The sequence below is a fragment of the Gobio gobio genome (genome assembly GCF_949357685.1).
Source record: "Gobio gobio genome assembly, chromosome: 14".
NCBI classification, from domain to species: Eukaryota; Metazoa; Chordata; class Actinopteri; order Cypriniformes; family Gobionidae; genus Gobio; species Gobio gobio.
This window is the reverse complement of record NC_137107.1, coordinates 17,452,351-17,478,578: the sequence shown is the minus strand read 5'-3', so window position 1 is coordinate 17,478,578 and position 26,228 is coordinate 17,452,351.

Sequence of the window (26,228 nt, the reverse complement as noted above, 5' to 3'; positions counted from 1 at the left end):
CAACTATTTGTAAATCGTGAGAAATTGCTATTTTAACCAAGGAACCGGGACGTGTGAGCTATGCGTGTGAGGGAGTCGCCTGTCGATTGCGTCATATCTGTGTCACCCTCGGTTTACGGTTTTATTCAGTGAAACACTTAACTCTCACTGCAGTGTGAACAAGTGTCATAGCAGCCGCCGAGCGAACGTCATAACTTCCTTTTCAACACACTTAGATATATCTAATACGATAAACAGTGTTGCGTTACCTCAGACTCATGACTGGAAAAGAGGAAGTAGCGCCGGCAACCATGTCATAATAAAAGTCCCGCCGGCGACTATGCCATAATAACAGTCCCGCTCTTCAATCGCTCCTGCGGCCTTGCTCAGCTCCACAACACTCGGCCCTGCTCTGCTTCACTACAGTAACGTTAATAATCGCATCCATGAACATGATTTCTGCCCGAGTCCTATCCTGACTGTTTTCCACCAGCTGTGAGATGAAGACCACATGTCCCAAGATTCTGCGCTCAAACGGGACGTCATCAAACTACGCCTTTGTTTTGAACAGGCGACCTCTAGTGGACGGAAAAGTTACATAGTGTAGCTTTAATCTCTCATTTGGACCTTGAACCATATGGAGTTTATTGACTTCCATTTTATGGAGATATCCTGAAATCTTTTCATCAAAAATCTTCATTTCTTTTCGACTGAAGACAGAAAGATATGGATATCTTGGATGACAAAGGGGTGATTAAATTATAAGCAAAAGTTTATTTGAAAGTGAACTAATCCTTTAAGGACAAATAATAATAAAGCAGTGTTGGTTTTATTATGACAGGCTCCCCCTTAAAGTGGCCTAGACTGGCATGTGCGAGTGAGATGAGGCAGTGCAGTTTCAGCTTTTTTTTGCCTATTTCTCTGGTGGCCTCATTAGCTGTCTCTCCACCGCCTCAGCAGAGCTGCAGCTCCAGCCCAGCCTGATGCTGACAGTCGTTGCTCCGTTCCAGTCCCATGCAGATCAAAACCGGTCTTATTCCCTTAAAACTGCCTCTCCCACCGGTATGTCCAGGGCATGTCGAATAAAACCACGCCGTCCCAGATAGGAAGTCACTAAAACATCACCATTAGGCTCAACAACCACGTCGTCGTCGTCTTAGTGGTTTAATGAAGTCCCGCTGACAAGTTGACTATTTGCTTGGGAAACTCACTCGGGACTCTTTGTTAAATCAAGACTGAGTAGAAGAGTTTCCCCCTTAGAAACCTTCACTTAATCCTTTAGTAAACCACACCACTGTCAGAAACTAACTTTAGTATTGATTTGATCGCACAATTTTCTCAGAGCCAGTGGAGGCAAAAGCCATTAAACAAGGTGCATTGTATGCTGTACCACAATACAAGCTGATGTTTCCTTATAATGACTCACCCGAGATAAGAAGAAAAAAAAAACATTTGTTACGTAGATGCGCATGGTTTTCCCTCAGGAGAAACAAAGAGAATATCGACTCCCTGTGTATACCCTAAATGGTGTAGAAGATTCCCAAACTAAAACATCACAACAAGTCTAGCCTTTGATGAACAACACTGTCTAGAGTCTTTCAAGTCTTTTATCGCCTGATAATTGTTGCATCTCCATTTAGCTGTCCGATAGAGACAAGTGTTATTCTCATCTCAGACAGGCTGAATCACTGCAACTATGCAGTTTATACAGTATATATATATGCAGACAAGACAAATACTGTATGTTGTCTGTAATATACCTTTCAGAACATCCAAATTGTAGCATTCGAGTTACTATTATTTTGAGAAGGGAATGTAACCAGAAATTTTAATGTTTCGGAAAGTTTTGATGAAAACGCAGGGGCAGGTCTGCCTGTCGTTGAGTTATAACTGCTGTTGACTCATCATTTTTCCTCCTCATATGCGACAGTCGTAAAGTCACACAGGCAGAAAAAGCTGACAGTGTAAGAAAAAAAAAGGCAGTGTTTGGCTTTTTCTGTAATCATTATGTTGCATATCAGTACAGGTATTTGTCATAGTCTGAAATGTTAAAGAAAATTCATTTTGGCTTTCATAAAATCTTATAAGAACCACATATTGAATATTTCAATGACACGATGATCACAGCTATAAAATTCATCCCTTTTCTCTTGTTCTTCCCCTGTGATTGATTAAAAGCTTAAGTAGCTGGCTTTAATCACAGAAACATATTTCATGAAACCAACATGAAAATCAAAGCTGATCCTTTTAAACTGTCTTACTAAACATCCCTGGACGTATCGAGCATAATTCATCAGCATTCATCATTCTTTCATTTATTTTAGATGTAAGTCTAATTTCATGTAAAGCCGATATGACATATATAATTTATAAAATGTATTATTTTTTAGGTAATTGTTTTAGGTAATTAATTATGAGCAATTCATAATTTAAAATAGTAAGAAATTATTTTGGTAACACTTTCTATTAAGACCATGCTTATAATGAATTATAGACCCATTTATACTTATTTATAAGTAAGTATTATTATTCTATAAATATATTTATAAAGACTTAATACTAGACCTATACTGCATCAGAACAGTTAAAGTTACATTTATATTATTTTTTATAATTACTTATAAGTCATGCATTTGCTTTTTCAATGTGCTTTTTCATAGTCCATTATACACTGATTTATAAATGATCAAATATAAAATAGTTCCAGAGACACTTGTTTGATGTAACAATTAGTTATCAATTATGTGACTAATATTTGCATTAAAACTCATGAATGGTAATTTTGATTTGTTAAAATGTATATTGTATCTCCTCAGCCATATGCATGGTATTGCTTATAGCAGTTTGGAATTATACATTTAACAAATATTGTTGCAGTGTTTTGCTAGTATGTAACATTCCAAATATATACTTTTTTCAACTGTTTACATTAATGATTTCATTATTTTATTACAGGAATTATTGTTCATTAGTTACATTTACAAATAAACAACCTATTTCTTAACATTTGCTTTATGAAAATTGCATCCAATGTTTTCACTTTACGTAAAGCCATCAATGATGCATTAATTTAGTAACTGTATTATCACTCACAATAAATGTATAGGAAGACAACATGGATATTAATAATGTATTCACTTATTTGACAGAAAAGTCTTGTAACTATAATATAACAACATCATAGTAATGCAGGCCGCATCTTAATAAATATATCCATGGAACCATACAACTGACTAATATTATAATACTAATAAATCAGCGTATAATGGATTATGAGCATACACATTGAAAAGGCAAATGCATGACTTATTATAAATAATTATAAAAATAATATTAATGTAACTACAGTAATGCAGTGTATGTCTTAATGAGTCTTTATAAATATATTTATATAATAGTAATACGTACTTATAAATAAGTATAAATGAAGCTATATTCGTTATAAGCATGGCCTTCATAGAAAGTGGTTATCCTTATTTTCTTTTCTTACAGTATGTAAGACTCAAAGGTATAATATGGCACACATATGACTGTGAGAATGAAGTAATTCCATAAATGAAAATGACTTTCAAAAATGACACCAAAACCTTTCAGAATAATTGTGATGGTAATCAAAGACAGAGACTATAATAAGCTCTTTTCTGAGGACCAATTGCTGCTTTTGTATGTGTGTGTGTGTGTGTGTGTGTGTGTGTGTGTGTGTGTGTGTGTGTGTGTGTGTGTTTGTGTGTGTGTGTGTTTGTGACTAATAGCTAATAGCTACTTTCATGCTTTATGACTCACAAGAAGAGACTCGTTTGTGTAAGAAACAAAGGAACACAAATAATTATTTACCACCAGTTACAAGAAAAAGCCTAGCCAATTACACATGCTTGATTACCTGGAGAACTATAATTTTCTGCTTTAAAGTGTTCATCCAAAAAGGAAAATGTGACATCCTCACATGACTTGCTTTTTTCAGTAAAACACAAAATAATTTAAGTCTACTGGGATCGTTTTCTCATGAGACCTTCTTTTGCTCTCCATTTCATCTCATTTGTGTCTTGAAACTATTGCGATATTCAAAACGTTGTGATTTTCCTTAACGAGCGTCTCTCTCTTTTCTGCATTCTGTCAGAAACCTTTAGGTGTTTTTTTTGTTTTGTTTTTTAGAATTTCACCACACAATTGCGAGTCAAAGACAAGGAGGGCTTGAGTTATAGGTTGAGAGTGTCCCTCTCAGGATATATTTAATAGCCTTCTCTAACTCTCAAAGAGCCTTTTCTTGCTCTGTCTTTCTCTCTCTCTCTCTACATCCTCACGTTGCTTGCCACAGCTTCGGTGGTTGGATACATGAGAAATAAAAATGTAATTCTTTGCCGCTCTTAATGGAGCTCTCGGCCTTCATACCTCAGTCTTTTCATAGGTCGCCCACCCCTTAATTAAGGTATGTGGAAAGCTCTCAAAGCATTGTGTGAAGAGGAAGCTCTCCACGGGACATGCCTAGCAGCTCAGATAGGCCCAAATTCAGCTCTGATACAGCTGATAGGAAGTCATTAGGTAGGACTGCACTGAAAGAAAGCAGCAGACTGGGAGAAGAAAGCCAGACATTGAGCAAAAAGCACTGGGTGAATGTGAACCATGGGTAGTCAAGCTAACCAAAATGCCAGAGACAATGAGTGTCAGCTGGAACTGCTGTTCTCTCTCATTTCCTGTGCTGGCCTTTTGATAAATATGGTATGACGGCGACCGAACACAACCGATTCGAACCCTGATTGTTTATAATTCCCTTTCTAAAAGGAGAACATTTTTTATTTGATTTAGCAGTGCTGGGGATTGCATTGCTATAATGTGCAGAGTGGTATGTAGAAGAAAGAGGAAATGGATATAGATCTGACGACAAAAATAATGGACCGAGTTATAGCCATTCGCTCAGAGACGGAAATTGATTGGCGTGATAGGAAATAAAAGCAGTACAGCTTACACAATGCCTTGCATCAGATGTTCATTCTTGCAAATTCCACTTGGCAGAAATGCAAATTAAATGAAAGTTAATCACCCTTTCTGAGCGCGCCCTTTTTTTCCCTTTTCTTCCCCCGAGATTGATTGAAAACATAAGTAACAGAAGCTGGCTTTAACTTTGGAAACATCATATTTCATCTTCAGTATTAAAGACAACATGAAATCAGAGATGATCCTTTTAAACTGGGTTAATAAACGTCCCTGGACTTATCAAGCATAATTCATCAGCAAATTGAAAGGCCCGATTTTACAAGTGTATTCCATGTATAGTGTTCCCTATCTTATCCAATATATATACCTAACGATCAGGCATAACATTATGACCACTGACAGGTGAAGTGAATAACACTGATTATCTCTTCATCATGGCACCTGTTAGTGGGTGGGATATATTAGGCAGCAAGTGAACATTTTGTCCTCAAAGTTGATGTATTAGAAGCAGGAAAAGTGGGCAAACGTGAGGATTTGAGCGAGTGTGACAAGGGCCCAATTGTAATGGCTAGATGACTGGGTCAGAGCATCTCCAAAACTGCAGCTCTTGTGTGGTGTTCCCGGTCTACAGTGGTCAGTATGCACCACGGACCAATGAAAGAAGGTGGCCTGGGCTGGGTGCGTGTGCGTTGCTTACCTGGGGAACACATAACACCAGGACACATTATGGGAAGATTCACCTTCACTATTTCTCTCAAAAATGATGATCGTGTTGGTAAGTACCCTGTGTATCCTTAAATTCTTTTTTACAACACCGGCAAAGCTTGTTTACACTCATCTTCTTCTTCTACTTCTTCCAGCATGCGTGCAGTTGAGTTCTGTTGACTACTATTTGTCGTTCCGTTGCTCTGATTGGTTGTAGGTCTATCCAATTGAGTGCAGAGGCGTTTTCTTTCCTGGTTGAAACATGCCTCATAATCACAGCCCAATGGAGCAGTATCAGACTCAGTAGCGCTTTTTACAATGCCGATTGTTTCAAAGCAGCTTCATAGTGTTAAACAGGAAAATAATGCAGCATAATTCTATTCGGCTGTACAGCCGCTTTGGAGAAAGCGATGATGTCATCAGCTCATTTCAATTATCATACACAGACAATGTGGGCAGATCAGTAATTTAGTTGATGTATTTAATTTAGTTTAGTAATTAAATTTATTTGGATATTTAGTTGAAAATGTGTTTCCAACTGAGCAAGCCAAGCCAAAGGCAATAGTGGCAAGGAACCAAAACTCCATCAGGTGGCATAATGGAGAAAAATAAACCTTGGGAGAAACCTGGCCAATTAACAAACAGTGTATGATTATTTTTCTGGCAACTTTACAGGTCAGAGGTCATATTAGATCAAAATATTCAAAAGATCGGAGTCATCACGCCGGAGATGGTTTTATTGAGGATAACGTGTCGATTAACCAATTATTAAATAGGAATATTCGAAGGATCGGAGTCATCATGCTGGAGATGGGTTTATTGACGATGCCATGTCGGTGAGGCAATTTCAGGGGAAGTCTAATTGACACTGTCTCTGTAGACACTTCAGACATGCGTTGGTCATGTCTGGGCACAGGTCCACCATCTGATCTGGATACGGCCTGGAGTAAAGAGTGCTATAGTAAAGAGATCTGTTTTTAGTCTAGATTTAAACTGACAGAGTGTGTCTACTTCCCAAACAATGCTAGGAAGACTGTTCCAGAGTTTAGGTGCTAAATAGGAAAAGGATCGACCGCCTGCAGTTGATTTTGATATTCTAGGTATATCAACTGGCCAAAATTTTGAGACCGCAATAGACGTGATGGAGTATAATGTGTTAAGAGCTCGCTCAAGTACTGGGGAGCTAAACCATTTAGTGCTTTGTAAGTAATAAGCTAGATTTTAAAATGTATGCAATGTTTAATAGGGTTGATAGGGCCAGTGCAGTGTTGACAGAACCGGGCTAATATGGTCACACTTCCTGGTTCTAGTAAGAACTCGAGCTGCTGCGTTTTTGGACCAGCTGGAGTTTGTTTATTAAGCGAGCAGGGCAACCACCCAGTAGAGCATTACAATAATCTAGCCTTGAGGTCATGAATGCATGAACTAACTGTTCAGCATTTTGCATTGAAAGCATATGCCGTAATTTAGATATATTTTTAAGATGTTAGAATGCAGTTTTACAGATGCTAGAAACGTGTCTTTTAAATAAAAGATTTGTATCAAAGAGCACACCCAGGTTCCTAACTGATGACGAGGACTTGACAGAGCAGCCATCAAGTGTTAGATAGTATTTAAGGTTACTACTTTTTTTTGTCCAATAATTAAAAATTATTTTTTTTCTGAATTAAGTTGCAGGAAATTACTAGTCATCCAATTTTTTATATCAGCTATGCATTCCGTTAATCTTGTGAATTGGTAAGTTTCGTCAGGGCGTGAAGAAATATAGAGCTGAGTATCGTCAGCATAACAATGAAAACTAACGGCATGCTTCCTAATGATATCTCCCAGTGGTAGTACAGGGTGAAAAGCAATGGTCCTTGCACTGAGCCTTGCGGTACTCCATACTGAACTTGTCATCGGTGTGAAATCTCTTAATTTACTGCTACAAACTGATAACGGTCAGATAAGTATGATTTAAACCATGCCAATGCAGATCTCAATCTCAACCCAATCGAGCATTTGTGAGATGTGCTGAACAAACAAGTCCGATCCATGGAGGCCCCACCTCACAACTTACAGGACTTAAAGGATCTGCTGCTAACATCGTGGTGCCAGATACCACAGCAGACCTTCAGGGATCTAGTGGAGTCCATGCCTTGACAGGTCAGGGCTGTTTTGGCAGCAAAAGGGGGACCAACACAATATTAAGAAAGTGGTCAAATTGTTATGCCTGATTGGTGTTGCCACTTATCATCATGATTGCTATCTTACCAGAGATGGAGAAAAATCCTTCTCCAGTAAGTAAATGTCCCTGTCTCCAAAAATGGCAAAAATGTTGGTACTCAAACGCGCTTCCCTCCACGTTTTCTGCTGCGCATCGTTTAGTTTTACAATGCATGCACACCAGCAAGTTAAATGTGGAGTTAACTTTGAATCGTCTTTAATATCAATAACAAAAGGTGTGGAGAGTTGCTCCTAAACAATGGCAATTATCATAACATACACAAGTATCTGTCCTTTCTCAAAAGAAGGCGGTTTTATGAGAATGTATTGTATTGTGTTTGTAATTCACATTATCATGTCAGGCAATTAATACATTTCAAATAATACCCAGCCTATGAGGTTCGTAAGGTGTCTTTGTAACAGTAAGGCTAACTAGCCTTGTTGTTTCTTGAGCCATTGATTTTAAAAAGGCCCATCGATGGCAATCATAGTACCCACACCAGGGCGGCATGATGATTATAGAGTTCAGCAGTTAGAAGCAGGCTTTGAATGTGGAGTAATCTTGCCTGAATGCTCAGTCACCGATACAAGGCACCGAATTGGGAGGGTTCGTTCTCCCCACGATCATATGGCTCAGGAGATTACTGCTGGCCCATAGGGAAATGAAGAAGCTTTCCTTAAATCATCTCTCTCTATTCACTCCAAAAATCCCAGCCGTCGCTGGAAGGCTTTACGCGACACCCTCGACTAATGTGGCCTTTCCGATGACCTTTCACAGCAAACTGACACAATCACCTTTTTGCGTCAGCGTCCCATTATGTGCTGGTGATTTTCCCAGCACCCTGCATGATGAAGACAGAGTATCTGTGCACAGTGGAACTAAAGCGAACGGAACATTTCAGGTCAGAATCTTTGAACGAATGCTAACTTGTGTATGCCAAAGCTGTCCGCTGCAACGAATGCCTGGAAACTATATGTGCGCAGTGAATACAAGGCATTAGGCTTTATCGCAGCTTAAAATACATCCTTGCAGCCTCAAGGGTGGCAACAGTGCGTTCCGTAGAATTTCAGCAGATAAATGTTTAAAACATTGACAAAATGTTATTTGTTGACATTTACCCACAGAAGGTCCCAGAAGCTTCAAGCTTGACAGGCTACCAGGCCAAAGCCTTTAAAGAGTGCCAAGAATTGGCAATATATATGCATGAAACACAAAGCCCTTTCAGGATTTTAAGGCGTTTTGAGATTCCATGTTGTTTTGGTTAAAGTAGGGCTGCTCTATGTACTGAGATGGCATTTTTCTCCTGTGCACCTTTGACAGGTGAAGCTCTCTACTTCCAGAAGGTCTTAGCATCCTCCCCGTCTCCATCTGAAATCATTGATACTGATTTCCTGGGGCTGTCATATTGATTTTTTTAGATTTATGACTGCTAGGCTCCTGAATAGAGGTCCCTGGTCTGTTCGTCCTCATGTAGCAGTCATTCATTTGAACACTGACAGGCTTTGTCCAAAAAAAGTCAACATTTTCTATTAACCTTAAAGGGTTAGTTCACCTAAAAGTGAAGATTCTGTCATTAATTACTCACACTCATGTCGTTCCAAACTTTCGTTCATCTTCGAGGGTCCATCATGAAAGAAAAAAAAGTTTAAAAATCTAGTTTAAAACAAATGTGCCAAATTCTTAGATATGTGTACAGTTTTAATGATTCTAAAAATGTCATGTGGTGACAGAATCATCAGATATTTTAAGAGACTTACTGACTTTGGCACACAGTCATGAGTGTCTTCACGTGACTATGTTGGTTGCACCAAATGACTTGAATTACTTCAAATATTAACCCTTAAACGCATACCTCGGGTCTTTAGTGACCCGAGACGTCATTCACTACCCTCCTCCTCACTAATTTTTTTTTAATTTAGTCATCAACCTTCTTAGTATTCCTCAATTAATTCATTATAAACAATATAAAAAAAATATATAAAAGAATAACTGTTTTCCCATACATTTTTTGTATAGGGTTGCTTACGACCCGAGGTGTGTAACAATGTAAGTATATTTTTTCTGCACAACAATAATTGAATCTTTGATGACTGAATAAGTGCAATTCACTTTTATTCCACAATGTCTGATACACAATGATTAAGTGACGTTTCAGTCATAGTTACCGCAGACAGAAAACAAAAAATGAGGAAGTATTATCAGCAAAACGTGAAATGGCTCAGTGATTTACAGCAGAGCAAGTACTGAACAACTTAAATATTACTGTCACTGTCACTGTCACTTGATGGTGGATCTGGTGAAGAAGCTGTCAGCAATCAAAATATAGATTTTTGAAGTTGTTGAAAATTATGGTTTTGAGAATATGTTTGAGAGGGTGAAGATGCCATGATATTGAATATACTGGGAAATGAGCTCTGATGATGGTATAAAACATCTGCTCAAACTGAACCCTTCCAAGCTTCAAAAGGTAACAAAATATGCTTTATTTTATTCTTCTGTAATGGTTCCACTAATATCAGGAGAGTTTTATTTTATTATGACAGGTAGAGATCCATCTGTGTTAGATATAGATCTTGGTCGCTAAAGACCTGAATATGTAATAATGAAACATTCATCCATTTAAAGGTGAACTATGTAAGATTTTTGCAGTAAAATATCCAAAAACCACTAGGCCAGTGTTATATATTTTGTTCAGTTGAGTACTTAGAATGTCCAAAATGTTTCGAACAATTTGTAAATCGTGATAAATTGTGATTTTAACCAAGGACCCAGGACGTGTGAGCTATGCGTTTGAGGGAGTCGCCTGTCGATTGCGTCATATCTGCGTTCCCCTCGGTTTCCGGTTTTATTTAGCAGAAACGCTTTACTCTCACTGCAGTGTGAACAAGTGTCATAACAGCCGCAGCGCGAATGTCATAACTTCCTTTTCAACACACTCAGATATATCTCATACCATAAACAGAGTTGCGTTACCTCATACTCATGACTGGAAAAGAGGAAGTGGCGCGACTATGCCATAATAACAGTCCCACTCTTCAATCGCTCCTGTGGCCTTGCTCAGCTCCACAACACTCTGTCCTGCTCTGCTTCATACTACAGTAATGTTAATAATTGCATCTATGAACAAGATTTCTGCCCAAGTCCTATCCTGACTCTTTTCCACCGGCTGTGAGGTGAAGACCACATGTCCCAAAATTCTGCGCTCAAATGTGACGTCATCAAACTACGCCTTTGTTTTGAACAGGCGACCTCTAGTGGATGGAAAAGTTACATAGTGTAGCTTTAAGTGTGAATAAGCAGTGAAGCTGTTTTGTTAAATATGTACAGTGTGTGTGTCCTTGTTAGCACTCTCATGCCGGAGACCCCAGTTTGAATTCAGCTCGGAGCGGATCAAGTAAGACGGGTTACATTTTGGTGCCGTGACCCGGATGGGAGAGAGTTTTAGGGTGGTGAGTGTAACGGACATATGCCAGTAAGAGCTGTGTGTCTAAACCTCACTCCCCTGGCCTCAAGAAGCACGCTAGCAGCTACGGACCTTAGATTCCGGTTTGCATCCCGCTCGGAGCAGGTCGAGTAGGACTGATTACATATACACCTGTATATAAAATACAAAAATACAAAAAAAAAAAATGTAATCTTAGAAGAGGTATATTCAAGTCATTGTACAATAAGTTTGAAATGCATTGTAATGGATCCAGACACAAAAAATGGAGTGTCATGTAATTGACCCATAAATTGTGTCTAAATGCCCAACTGGTAAATGACAAAGACTAAAAGTAACATACAGTATTTATTAGTGGGGTTGAAGGTGTCCAAGGTCCACCGAATAAGATTCAGGAGTATGAACAGAAAGGTCCTGGGTGACCTGTTCGGTAGGAAGGCTGTGTCTGTCGAGCTCTGTCAAGTGTAATTGCTGCAATATCAGTCGCAGAGGGTTTCCAGCTCACTTGTCAATGTGTTGTGTATCTGTGGAGGAAATGGGTTCAGCAAAGAGCTTATGTAGGGACTGATGGTGCTATCAAGAGAGGTCACTGTCAAGCCTCCCACCGCCCGGCAGCTGACAGCTTTAGTTTAGCGAGTGTAGATGACTGGCTGGCTTTTCTTGCTGCTGGACTCGTGTGGGCTACAAGAGTCCGTCATCTGTGAGAGAACCGGACCGTTTCAATTAGCTGGATTATCATTGATCCAGAGGAGGTGACAGTTATAGAGCAGCAATAGAGGTTATAGGTCTTTCATCTTCAACATGCAACAATGTGACTGACAGTACTACACCTGTGCACTTCATTTGATGAATTGTGTAAGTGTCATTTTGAATGAGGATGAATGGCGTGTCCAGACTGGGGAGGCTCATGTTTATATCACACTGGCACTTCAGTCCGAACCGTTTACACAATTCCCATACAATCCTTCTCCAAATATATATAATATATTTAAAAAACATTTAACAAATGTATCCATGCTGCATGGGCATCGTACATGTGCAACAATGTGTCCTGCTTGTCCGTCAAAGTTATTTTCATATTCATACAAATGGCTGTGGGTTTCACTTGTTGGTGGTGCTGTATTTCAAACTTCATAATTTAATTTAGCCATATAATTAGATCAGAAATATGCATTTGTTCAAATATTTTAGATGTTATAATAAATAATAATAAATTATTAAAATGGAATTTCATTCACCAATCAGACACTAATTTTCACTTCACTGTCAAACTAAAGTGTTTGTCTGCCTCCAGCAATGATTTAAACCAAATAGGTTATATCTTATCTTTTATCTCGCCATTGACTTTACCCATTTTGGTCCCAATTTATATTAAGTGTCTTGTATTATGTACTGCCCCCTTTTGTTTTGGTACAATTTTATTATTCTTTATTACACAGCTCTGTGGAATACTTGATTCTGATTGGTCAATCACGCATTCCAGCGGTATGTTATTCCCAGATAGCATACCTCCGCTTCGCATCGGGGTCCTGATCACTCTGTCTGGGTTTATTCTGCGATAACAACCGGCTGGATGTACATTATCCCTTACGTATATTTTGTATTGCAAAACACATTTGAGGTTAGATACATGAAAGGTTTGGACAGGTTTGGTGGTGAACCACATTATTCGATAGTTTTCAAAGGCTGCACAATATATTAAAACCATTTAAAAATCGTAAAATAGCATAGTGCTATTGCGAAATCACAAAGGCTGCGATTCAGTTAAATATACACGCTGCAAGGGTGACGTAAGGGCAGATTATTATCTTTCTTCCATCTCAGAGCGGTTTGGTTCACAGTAAATGCTGCTCCACACGCACATTGGGCCCTATTTTAACGATCTGAGCGCATGGTTTAAAGAGAACTTCCACTTTTCAAATCCACTTTTGCGAGTTTAACGACAGGAAAAATTGTCGGTGCGCCCAACACATGGTCTAAAAGGGTTGTCCCTATTCTCATAATGAGTAATGAGTGTGTTTTGGGCATAACATGTAATAAACCAATCTCAGTCTCATCTCCCATTCCCTTTAAAAGCCAGTTGCACTTGCACCATGGCGGATTCGTTTATTTACATAGCGCAATATAGACACCCTCAACCTGACGAGTCAGTTTAAATACATGTGTGTATTGCCAAGAGTGGTCAAATAACTAGCCAATTTAATTTGTCATTATTGCAAAATAGGTCATTCTGATACATGCAATGACTATCCATTATAACATGTAGGCATTTTTATCTTTACGTACACAATAATAGTATTTTACATTGTAATCCTTTTATTTGTAATATTTGGCATGTTTGTGTGCTGCTGCTTGTACGTCACTGTGTGTGTAATAAGCAGAGTGTACACGTGTTGTGCACCCACCAATAGACACACCCTTTAAATAATACAAAAATTCTGCTAATGACTTTGGACCAGGTTTCAGTTGGTCAAACGCAGTCTATTTCAGTTGCCTCAAAATAGCAATACGCCAACAATGCGACTGAACATGCCTCGTTTTCAGACCAGCACGCCCATGGGCGAACAGATGGGCGTGAGTGCATTTTCTATTTAAACCACGTGGCACAGGAAGTGAAAATGATAACTGGGTTGGGCTGAAACTAGCAAAAAAAACTTGCGTTGTGCCTGCCGCCGCATTGCGCCGGGTGAATGATAAGGCCCTTAGTCTCTGCATATGCTGTTTGTTTGGGTTTCCAATAACGTGCATTTGGGAACACATAAAGCCCGATGCACTTGCTAAGTGTTGCGCTTTTCTCATTTACATACGTGGAGCGCGTCTCAGCATTTCGGTTAACAAACTCAATTTTTGCATATGCTGCGTGTTTGGTTTGCTTATAACATTCATCTTGGAATGCACCGTGTGCCTTTTCACCAGATTTCTAATGTAAATCATTTATAAACCTATGCCAACACAGGAGAATACATCAATATGTTTCAAAATATGTGAACTGTTGTTCATCGTGATTTAAAAGTTTAAACCCTCGTTTTTTTGTGTTTTGATGTCCATCATTTCTTGTTCAAGAAATTACAGTGAACTGAACTTATTGCAAACAACATACTTCCAATGCATCTTATGCCAGTTTCTCTTTTTATTGATGTGTTACAACATCTAGTCTTTGCACTCTGATAGGGTCATGAGCTTTTTCTTGCTGGATTAATCATAGAGATGTTTTCTGGAGAAAGAGCTGGTACGTTTCAAAATTAATCTTTGTAGTTAAAATGCCAGCCTGTCAAGGCAGACCCTGTACTCCTGACAGGCAGATTTGTCACTGTACTGGGTGGCCCAGCCAGTGACACAGTGATGGATTGTGGGATAGAAGGCCAGGATGTCGGGGTGCATGAATAGGGTGCAGGCGTTCTTCTTACTCTATCTCGTGTTTATTATTATGCCTTCATGTGTCATCGTCCTCTCGTCTTTGATCCACGTGTGATGGGAGTGACATTTCCTCGCTTGCATGTGTTCGCAAACTTTTGAGAGATCTCCCAAAGCCTTTGTTTCGCGGTGTTGGGGCACGGAAGGCACACAAACATCCTTGTTTTGATGTCCATTAAATGTGAAAATGTCAAAAGTCATGGCGGATGAAAACAAAAGACAAACATCATTCGCACCAGATCGTCGTAAGACCTTTCCTACGGATAAAATCAAAAGCCAAGCCTTAGACCAGCCTGGAAAAGGTGACACTGTCTCGGTTATGAAATTTACACATCCCTGAGAGTAAACTGACATCTAACGCGGCTGTGTGACACCGCTGACAGAAGCTTTCTGAATACAGAGAAAATGTTTTTCTTCTTTGGATAATTAGTTCTTGCTTTCCAGCAGAGTCGCGTATCACGCAATCAGTGTCGCATGGCGGTTATGAATGGGGAAAGAGTGCCCTGCTGGGTGAGGGCTTGTCAACATGATCCAATTCATCTCAACAAAGCCAAATACGAATCTAATGTGAAGATTTTCTGAGAGCTACTGTAGTAGACAAAACACTTGATTTTACACTGTTCATTTTGTATTTATTTTGGGTTGCAATAACAAATAGTTGAAATTCAAACATGTAAAGCTGATTGTTTCCCTTTCTTTTACAGATAGACACAATTGTTAAAGGATTAGTTCACTTTGAATTGAAAATTTCCCGATAATTTACTCACCCCCATCCCCATCAAGACGTTCATGTCTTTCTTTCTTCAGTCAAAAAGAAATTACGTTTTTGAGGAAAACGTTCCAGGAATTCTCTTCACATAATGGACTTCAATGGCAACCAAAATGTTGAAGGTCCAAATCAATGCAGTTTCAAAGGGCTTCAGAGGCTCTGCACGATCCCAGCTGAGGAAACCTCTAGTGAAACCTTTCATTTTCAAGAAAAAATGTAAATTTATTGACTTTTTAACCTAAATTTCTCACTTTGCGCTGCTCTGTTACGTGCCACGGATTGCGCAATCACGTCGGAAAGGTCACGCTAGACGCAAACGTGCGAAGACTAATACAAACGCCCTTTACAAAAAAAAAATCCATCTCCAATTTCAAAATCGTCCAACATCGTTGTTTAACCTTTCTTTGCTAAAGGATTGTTTGTATTAGTCTTTGCACGGGCGCTTCGTAAACACGGGGGCGGTACTTCCGCCTACGTCTAGCGTGACCTTTCTGACGTGATTGCGCAATCCGAGGTGTGTCGCAGAGCTGCGCAAGATGAGCAATTTAGGTTAAAAAGTATATATATTTTTTATTTCATTTTAGAAAATGACAGATGGTTTTGCTAGATAAGACCCTATTCATCTGAATAGCCTAGCCTCTGAAGCTCTTGGAAGCCCTTTGAAACTGCATTGATTTGGACCTTCAACATTTTGGTTGCTATTGAAGTCCATTATGTGGAGAAAAATCCTAGAAATGTTTTCCTCAAAAAACTGATTTTCTTTTCCACTGAAGAAAGAAAGTCATCTTGGATGGCATGGGAGTGAGTAAAATATCAGGAATATTTTCAATTTAAAGACACCCCATTGGCACATAGAATTAGGAGAAGTCATTGGTTGTCCATAATTCAAACTTTTTTTGACACACACAAGGCATTTTTTGTTCTTGTTTGAACGGTGCATAATACATTTTTGTAATAAATATTACTGAATCCTTTTAGCTCACACATATCACGCTGCAGCTGTCTAATACTGTAAAATATGTACTGTTGCCACAAAAGATTTATAGGAAAGATTCCACTTGTGAGGATTTTTATTTTATACTTTAGACCATCTTCCTCATGAACATCGAGACCGTCAATGGTGCTTCTGTGTTTGGCAGAGATCAGACCCTACAGCGAGTGAAGTGGACAATACGCCCACATTAGATGAGGGCACTCTCTACGAATCATAACGATCACATATCAATGGCTCTTTGTGCTGCTCTCCTTTGATGTGATTAGTCGCAAGGGCAACACGGAGATAGCATCCGGTAATATATTCCTCTCTCAGGAGCATATATACAGTGCCACCGTGAAGTGAAGCTGGAGAAGTAAAAATAGAAGCTGTCACGGCCGCTGACCTAATGGATCGGAAAACAAATAAACAAGCGTGAAGTGAGGGGGAAAATAAAAATGAATGAATGAATGCATTGCAAGGCCGTGTTAATGAACCCCACCGGTGGCATGGAGAGGGGCTATCATGCAGCTTTTATAAGATTGTTTTACAGCACTGCTGAAACATCAGGGGGGTCATAACCAGAGATATGCTCCCTTTGTGCAGTGCTGGGTTTGTAGTATAAGATGCATGCTTATAATGATGTAATTTAACACAAATCGAAACTACCGATTTTCTATAACTACTAGAATGGTCATAGCATTCATACTAGACTGCACCGAATGACATTTTTGTCATGTCATATTTACATTCAAAGCTTTTAAGCTTTATATATGTCTATCATCATATTTTATGACGGCATCACCATAAAAAGTGTCAAAATCCTCAAACAAAATCCTTGAACAACATGGATTAAATGGAGCACCGAGTGCCAAACTGACACAGATTGGTTTACATATCACAAACTTTTTGTATAATATATAATTGTGTAAGAGCTACTAGATCGTGCCCAAAGGTGTGTGCCTCGCTTTGAGTTTGTCACCACAGTGTACATTTTGTTTTTGAAAGTCTGAATGCCAACATATATGGACTGAAGAAGAATATTTTGTTAGATAAAAACATGTTGTGAATTATGAAAATTATTAGCTCTATCTTTTTTCAATACATTTTGACTTTTGGACTTTACAACGCTCTAGAGTTATTGGAAATATTTGGATCATACGAATCGGAAACAATCCTATGCAGCCACCAGCATCATCAAGGCTCTGAAGCAAGACTAAAACCTCTGCGCCAGACAATCTCTTTCTTGCTGACATTTCAAAGGTAAAGCTATGTTTTAGCTTATCAAAAGCATATAAAAACAACTAGAAAGTTGCTACGCATTAGTGACACGCATCTTCACTGGCGGGGAAAACTAGCAAACACTGTAATAAAGCGCAACGTATGCCGTCTGTAATTTTTACGGTCAATTTGAGTACATTTTTTGAACTTTTGTAATTTTAATCAAAATAACCATATTAGAACAAAATGTAAACATATTTAGGAAAAGTCAGGGTACTACAGCTATGGGTTTAATTTCAACAGCTATTACATTGAAATTTTTAAAAACAGTAAAAATGACAGCCTTGGTAGTTCTAGTGTTAAAGGGTTAGTTCACCCAAAAATAAAAATCCTGTCATTTATTACTCACCCTCATGTCGTTCCCAACCCGTAAGACCTTCGTTCATCTTCAGAACACAAATTAAGATATTTTTTGACGAAATCCGAGAGCTCTCTGACCCCACATAGACTACAACATTATTACCACTTTCAAGGCCCAAAAAGGTAGTAAAGACATTGTTAAAATAGTCCATGTGACTCCAGTTGTTCAACCTTAATGTTATGAAGCAACGAGAATACTTAGTATATATAATATCAAATATAGTAATCTATATTTAATATATGTACGAATATATATATACAGTATGTATATGTATTTATACGTATTTTAAAAACATCCCTTAATTCTCTCTTTTTTTAAGTCTGACTGTGCTAAATGTTTTAAAAGGTATGATGGGATTTTCTCATGTCTGTAGCTTAAAAGCTTTTTTATTCCCAATGGTCCTTTTCACTACATTCAGAGCTTTCATATTATAGAACGGACAGAAATATAACCTTCATCTCTTATATTAAATGCAAAACATTGTGCCTGAGAGTCTTCAAGTGGCATTCTTTCTTTAGGTTTCAAAGGGAAGGTTAAAACCGTTTTTCATGCACCACTGCTCTCTTAAAAACCGACATTGCACTTATTTTCTGTCTTCTAGTGCTGTCGGGGACCTGCCACTACTCCCACCGGGTGGTCCGAGAATGAAAGACTCAAACGACAACAGATGCCAAGCAGTGACATCTCTGTCGAGTGACAGCCACATCCTAATGAATGTGAGTGGACGTAGCTTCTCTGTATTGTCTACTCTTCTAAAGGCGGCCATGTTCATCTCAGTAGATCTTACAGTCTCCTTGCACTATTTTAGAGTAACATGAACAGTAGGAAAGGTGGGCATCACTTTAACGTACTACCCAGTACTTCCTCTCTCCATCTGATTTTTCAACTCTAAACTGCTGCCAACATCTGCTGCATTGTTCCAGCTGTCAGTCACAGCGAAACTGAGCTGCCCTTCCATCACTGTCCTCCAGAGTTCGGTTCTATCTCAGTGCTTCTCCGAACTAGGACTTCACTGCTGGGTGCAGTTGTGATTAATGGCACAGTCATGGTGTAATCAGCCAAGAACCATGTTTGACCTTCCTCTATCATGGTACAGAAGTCCTAACAAAAGCTCTAACATGGGAAAATCCAATTCTAATATTGTAACTCGAGGGCATAGTGACCTTTCTGTCTTGTTTCAGCACTTGCACTGCACTAATACGACATCGAGACATGAAGATATTATTGTGCTTGTGTTCATCAGAGAGTAAGCATGAAGAATATCTCTACAGGAGCCACTTTGTAACAATCAACCGTCCATTTATCACATCATTTAAAAATTCTGGAAACCCATTAGTTTTCCAATTTGCCTCAAAATAACTGCAATGAATCACCTTGGAGCCATTGTTCAACACCTTGAGCATCAAAACTACCATTCCAGGAATAGTTCACCCAAAAATGAAATATCTGTCATTATTTATTCAACCTCATGTCATTCCAAACCAGTATGACCTTCGTCGCAGTGTTATTATAGTTAACTAAAACTAAAAGTATGGAAGCTTGTTTTCGCCACAGAATAAAAGAAATTTGCGCCTTTTTATCTCACAATTGACCAATCGGTAAGCCCCGCCCCCCTTAGTTACTGTTGCTAACTCAGACAAACAAACGGAGTTGCTATATCTTACAATGACAGCTGTCAGTGTGAAAACCTTATCCCAAGATGTTTTTGGAAACAGAATGTAGCGTATATCCCGTCCGAATGATGGCCAGACTTAACTGATGGTTTATCAAGTTTATTGTGTCCTTTTTCACTCCAAAAAATCATCGTAAGAGCTGAACAAACAAAGCATAACGCGAAGAAGTGCGCATTAACGTCTCATATCTCTCTCCATTGCATTACGATTAACATACACAGCAAATTACACAAAAACCCTCGTACAACTAACAGCAAACAAACATATACACAGACCGTATGCCTTTTGGAGGGTGCAGTTAATAACTGGTAAACTTTGTATCTGCAAAACAACTCCGATAAACTGCGTGCGAGTTCTGCCTTTCACTACCCGTAGACTATAATACCCATCAAAATAAGAGTCCTCCTTAGTAGGACAGATAATGTAGACCTTAAACATATCTAAAATTAAATAAATTTACATATAACAAGTTTAATATGGAGAGGCACTGAAATGTAGACCTTCGTGTTTTTGACCTACAGTGTATATGACGTGAGAACAGTTAGTATGTTAGCAGGGACTTTAATCGTAACTTAACGAGAGTATGACAAACAGAAAATCCTCTCAGGATCCCTGGAATCAGTGTTACAGTACCTCAGGCACGACATTTTAGCATTTTTGTAGCATAAACACCATCAAACCGATGAGAGCTTCGGATTTTCCAATGTTTCTCTATGGCGCTGACACCTAAAGATGTCCGAGTTCCGGTCCCAGCGCAACTGATACTCAACTGCTATTGGCTCATCTGCGTTTGAGGGGAGGGGCTTACCGATAGGTCAATTGCGAGTTTACATCTTGAATATACATCTGAATTTTTTTCTCAGAATTGCGAGATATAAAGTCGCAATTGCGAGTTGTAAAGTCAGAATTGCTAGATATAAACAGATAATTAAAAGATAATTGCGAGTTTTTCTCGAAATTCCTACTTTATAACTCGCAATTATCTTATAAAACTCACAATTCTGACTTTTTTTCTCAATATTGCAAGATTATATCTTGCAATTCTGACTTTATGACTCGCAATTCTGACATTTTTTTCTCAGAATTGTGATATATAAACTTGTGATTGCGAGAAAAAAAAGTCAAATTCTGAGGGGGAAAAAAAGAATTTTTGAGATATAAATCAGAATTGCGAATTATAAAGTCAGCATTGCGAGATATAAACTCGCAATGGTGAGATAAAAAGTTGAATACTGAAGGGAAAAAAATTATTACAAAAATCTCACAATTCTGACTTTATAGCTTCACTCTTAAGACCTCCGTTCATCTTCGAAACACAAATGAAGATATTTTAGTTGAAATCCGATGGCTCAGAAAGGCCTCCATTGGCACAATGTACTGTACACTCTCAAGACCCATAAAAGGTACTAAAGACGTTGTTACAAAATCCATCTCACTACAGTGGTTCTACAATAACTTTATGAAGTGACGAGAATATTTTTTGGGCTCAAAAAAAACCTAAATAACGACTTATATAGTGATGACCGATTTCAAAACACTGCATCATGAAGCTTTGAAGCATATGAATCAGTGAGTCGATTCAGCGGTTTGGATCGCCAAATTCACATGATTTCAGCAGTTTGTCGGTTTGACACGCGATCCGAATCATGATTCGACTCGCTGATTCATAACGCTTCGAATCTTCATGATGCAGTGTTTTGAAATCGGTAGTGAGATGGACTTTGTAACGATGTCTTTAGTACCTTTTATGGGTCTTGAGAGTGTAAAGTGCATTGTGCCAATGGAGGCCTTTCTGAGCCATCGGATTTCAACTAAAATATCTTCATTTGTGTTCCGAAGATGAACGGAGGTCTTACGGGTGTCGAACAACATGAGGGTAAGTAATTAATGACAGAATTTTCATTTTTGGGTGAACTAACCCTTTAAGGTCTTCACTCAAAATTTTAATTGTATATTCACCGAACATATTTAATTGTGCTCAGTCAATCTATGAAGTCGAAGTGAAAAATCCATGTTGGATGAACAAGTCCTACGTCTGAAAAACTGTATACGCATGCGCAAAATGCGCCATTGTTTTTACTTGAAATAAAATATTAAAAACTTGTTGTCAAGGCAACATTTCTCATTTTAATTTAATTTTACCAAATTAACCAAAAATAAAACCAAAATAAAAACCAGAATGTGATTTCTATCACAGATTTGTGCTATGCCTCTGCTTATAGCTGCAGAAGAATTATTAGGTAAGTCATATGGATTATTTTTATGTTATGTTTATGGTTCTTTTACATCATTTTGAAGCTTCTGTCTCCATTAATTGTAACTGGAAAAGAGCAGCAATCTGCGGAGTTTCTCCTTTTGTGTTCCACATGCAGTCATATGGGTTTGGAACAACAGGGTGAGTAAATAATGACAGAAGATTTATTTTTGGATGGGATGGGGAACTGTACCTTCAATTGAGCAAATAACAGATGAGAAACATCATTACTATTAGTTATTCTCAACTAGTCCCAGTTGTCAAATTTACAATGTTCAGCATTGGGGAAAAACGTGTGATGTGATCCCTCTGACACAAACTCAAAAGCGTAACAAAATATTAATGCACTTTGCACCATAAAGGGGAACAGAACATAACAGCTACAGCACCTATATAAACAATTAATGAGACAAGCGCCATGGCAATTCAAACAGTTGAGCAGAAGTTGCCTCAAAGTGTCAAGAATATAAACCACCTGCTGTTCCTCAGATGCTTCGCCCATATACACAGAATAAATGAGGGAAAAAACAGTTTTGGATCATTACAAGGGAACTGAAGTGCATGATTATTTTGACTCAAACATCAGATAGTTCAGGAGTGTATTTCCCATCTTCAGTTGCTAAAGCGTCACTGTCTTGCGTGAATCTGATGAAGACAAATTATATAAAACTTAATACCGCATTCTTTCCTCCAGCAATCCCAACTTTTGCTACCAAAAAGTTTCAGCTTATGACACGTACCAAAATTGATGGATGGGACTTTCTCATGCAAAGTATCCACATAATAATGTTAGAGCTTCATCCTTGGCATTCCATTTAAAAGTTATTTTTCTGAATTTTCTATAATATTTTAGAAAGTAAGGTTGGACTTTTATGTGCAATATTTAAAATACTATATAAAATAAATTCACTCAATATTTGTCATTTCAATTTAATTTGAAATGATTATTCACCACTTTCTCTCTGAGCACAGTTGATGTGCACTAACACTAGCATGGGACATTTAAATGCTACTGTCCTTCGCTATGATTGGCTAACCTTGCTGCATATTAAATGAGCAACAATGCATAATACTCACACTCTAAAAAAGAATGTGTTGGCTCAACAAAAATAATTAACGCAACAGTTTGCATAACATTTTTTTGAGTGAATTTACATTCAACCAACAAGCTACATTGAGTTAGAGGAACTTAATAATCTGTACCATAAACACATTTTTTTTAAGTTGATTACTCAAAAAAAGAAAAAAAGTTGCTCCAAACTACCAGAGTTGTATCCCTGGAACCAATGAATCGTATCTATTTCAGTTAAAATCAACAGCTATCATAACACATGCTAACATAACTTATTTTACATTTAATGAACAATAAGATATTACTTGTCACTGGCATTAGATAGTCCAGTTAGATAATGAATAATAATCATTTTAAATAATATATTATTGAATAATAATAATAAATATAATTAAGTAATAATAATAATAATAATAATAATAATAATAATAATAATAATAATAATAATAATAATAATAATAATAATAATCTATCATACTTCCTCCTTATTGGCCTTTTTGTAGTTGTTGTTGTTGTTGTTGTCATGTTTCAGTTGTATTTATGGAATGCAGAGTTCCAAATTCTGAAACGTTTTAAAGTTAGAGTATGATCAGGGAAATTTCAAGGAAAATTCGATTTTCTACAACATGACCCCCTTAATATGTGAGCAGTGAACTAAGATTGTTGAGTTAATTTCTTGTTAACCTTATTGGTCTGTGCACCATTCTTTTATCTGGGTCAGTAAACTCCGTGTTAAGTGTACAATTTTGTTGGATCTTTGGATCTGATAATATTTTATAAATATTCTGTTCATTCGCCTGTAACTTAAATTCATAATTAGAGAGTAATCAGCCACTGAGGGTGGAAAGGAGCTTATTGATTCAATTACTGTCAACTTGAGCCTACAAACACTACAAACCCTATTCGTTGATATATATATATATATATATATATATATATATATATATATATATATATATATATATATATATATATATATATATATATATATATATATATATATATATATATATATATATATATATATATATATATATATATATATATATATATATATATATATATATATATATATATATATACACCGATCAGGCATAACATTATGACCTATTATGTTCCTAATATTGTGTTGGTCCCCCTTTAGCTGCCAAAATAGCCCTGACCTGTTGAGACATGGACTCCACTAGACCCCTGAAGGTCTGCTGTGGTATCTGACACCAAGATGTTAGCAGCAGATCCTTTAAGTCCTGTAAATTGCGATGTGGTGCCTCCATGGATTGGATTTGTTTGTTCAGCACATCTCACAGATGCTCGATTGGATTGAGATCTGGGGAATTTGGAGGCCAAGTCAACACCTCAAACTCGTTGTTGTGATCCTCAAAAGATTCATGAACCATTTTTGTTTTGTGGCAGGGCGCATTATCCTGCTGAAAGAGGCCACAGCCACCAGGAAATACCATTTCCATGAAAGGGTGTACATGGTCTGCAACAATACTTAGGTAGGTGGTACGTGTCAAAGTAACATCCACATGGATGGCAGGACCCAAGTTTTCCCTGCAAAACATTGCACAAAGCATCACACTGCCTCCGCAAACTTGCCTTCTTCCCATAGTGCATCCTGGTGCCATGTGTTCCCCAGGTAAGTGATGCACACGCACCAGGCCTTCTTGCATGGCTGTTGCCCACTTTTGGCACTTTCGGTGGTGAATATATATATATTAGTGCTGTCAAACGATTAAAATATTTAATCGCGATTAATCGCATTAATGCCATAGTTAACTCAAAATTAATCGCATATTTTTATTTATTCTAAATGGCCCTTGATTTCTTTTTGTCCCATTATTTTTTCTTATTTTAATGCTCTTATCAACATAGAAAAGTGGATCGGCTTGCTTTGTTCAAATGTTTGTTTTATTGAAAACAACATTGGCATACTGTAGTGTTCGATTTCACACCAACATTCTCACTTGAAGCAGTCATTCACACTTGGAGCAAATAATCGCTCACACAATGTAGCACTGTCCATCAATAAAAGGGTGAAAAAAATACTTTGTTGCACAAACAGCCCCTTCAACAGCCCTTTCTAAGGGATCAAAACAGGGTGATACAAAATGAAATTACAAAGTGCACATGCAAGGTAAACTAGGACTCCGCCTATAGTGCAGTTAAACCAGGGGTCGCCAACTAGTGAACTCCGGTCCGAATCCGGACCGCGAGATGCGTCCATCCGGACCGCGAAGCCTTTTGACATAATGAAACAGTTAACGTTGCAATGTTCACTGTTACAGACCCAGACGCGCGGTCAAGCATGCAGTGAAGAAGAGACTGATGGTGCGCTCACACCGGACGCGAATGACGCGACATGCACGCCGCTTAATTCGCGCCGCAGAATGTCTATTTGCGTCTTTGCATTGACTTAAATCACTCGCGCAAAACGCTTCATTCGCGTCCGGTGTGTAGGCTACGCACCATCAGAGCAGAAAGCAGCGCTCAAGACAAGCACTTTTAGTTGAAGACCCCTGAGTTAAACCATGGCTTAATAGGGCTCGGGCGCTGCGTTGCATTCTGGGACGTGGCGGCCATGTTGATGGCCTCGCGAATGTAAACATACAGCAAATCGAACGAGGAGAAGCAGAGTTGGGAGAAAGAAAAACTATGTTAAAATCCCGAAAAGGATGTGGAATTTACCGGGATACGTTAAATAGGGAAGCCAGGGACCGGTATATGGACAAAATTGGAACTATTAACGGTTTGGATTCATATGAAATTTGCAGTTCACAAATGGATGGGTTCAGGAGCTGCAGACCATGAAGCCTATGTAACGTTAACCTTTTACCTTGAAGCATTCTGCATCGTTCTGTGTTCTCAGGTTGCACTACTTGCAAATAAACACTGAAAAATATCGGATTGTGTGACACTTCTTGCTTTTGCACATTATACGGTTATTGCGATTGTGTGACACTTCTTGCTTTTGCACATTATATTGATTTAAGTATATTTATTTTGAAGATTGTGGGTATGGATGCAACAGACACTTATGGCTGTATTTAATGCACATTTATTTTATTTCAACGCTAGGGCTCAAGTTTGTCAGAGCACAACATACATACACAATCTTATAGAAGAATGTCATGTCTTCGTCCTTGCTTGGCAACACCATGTGAATC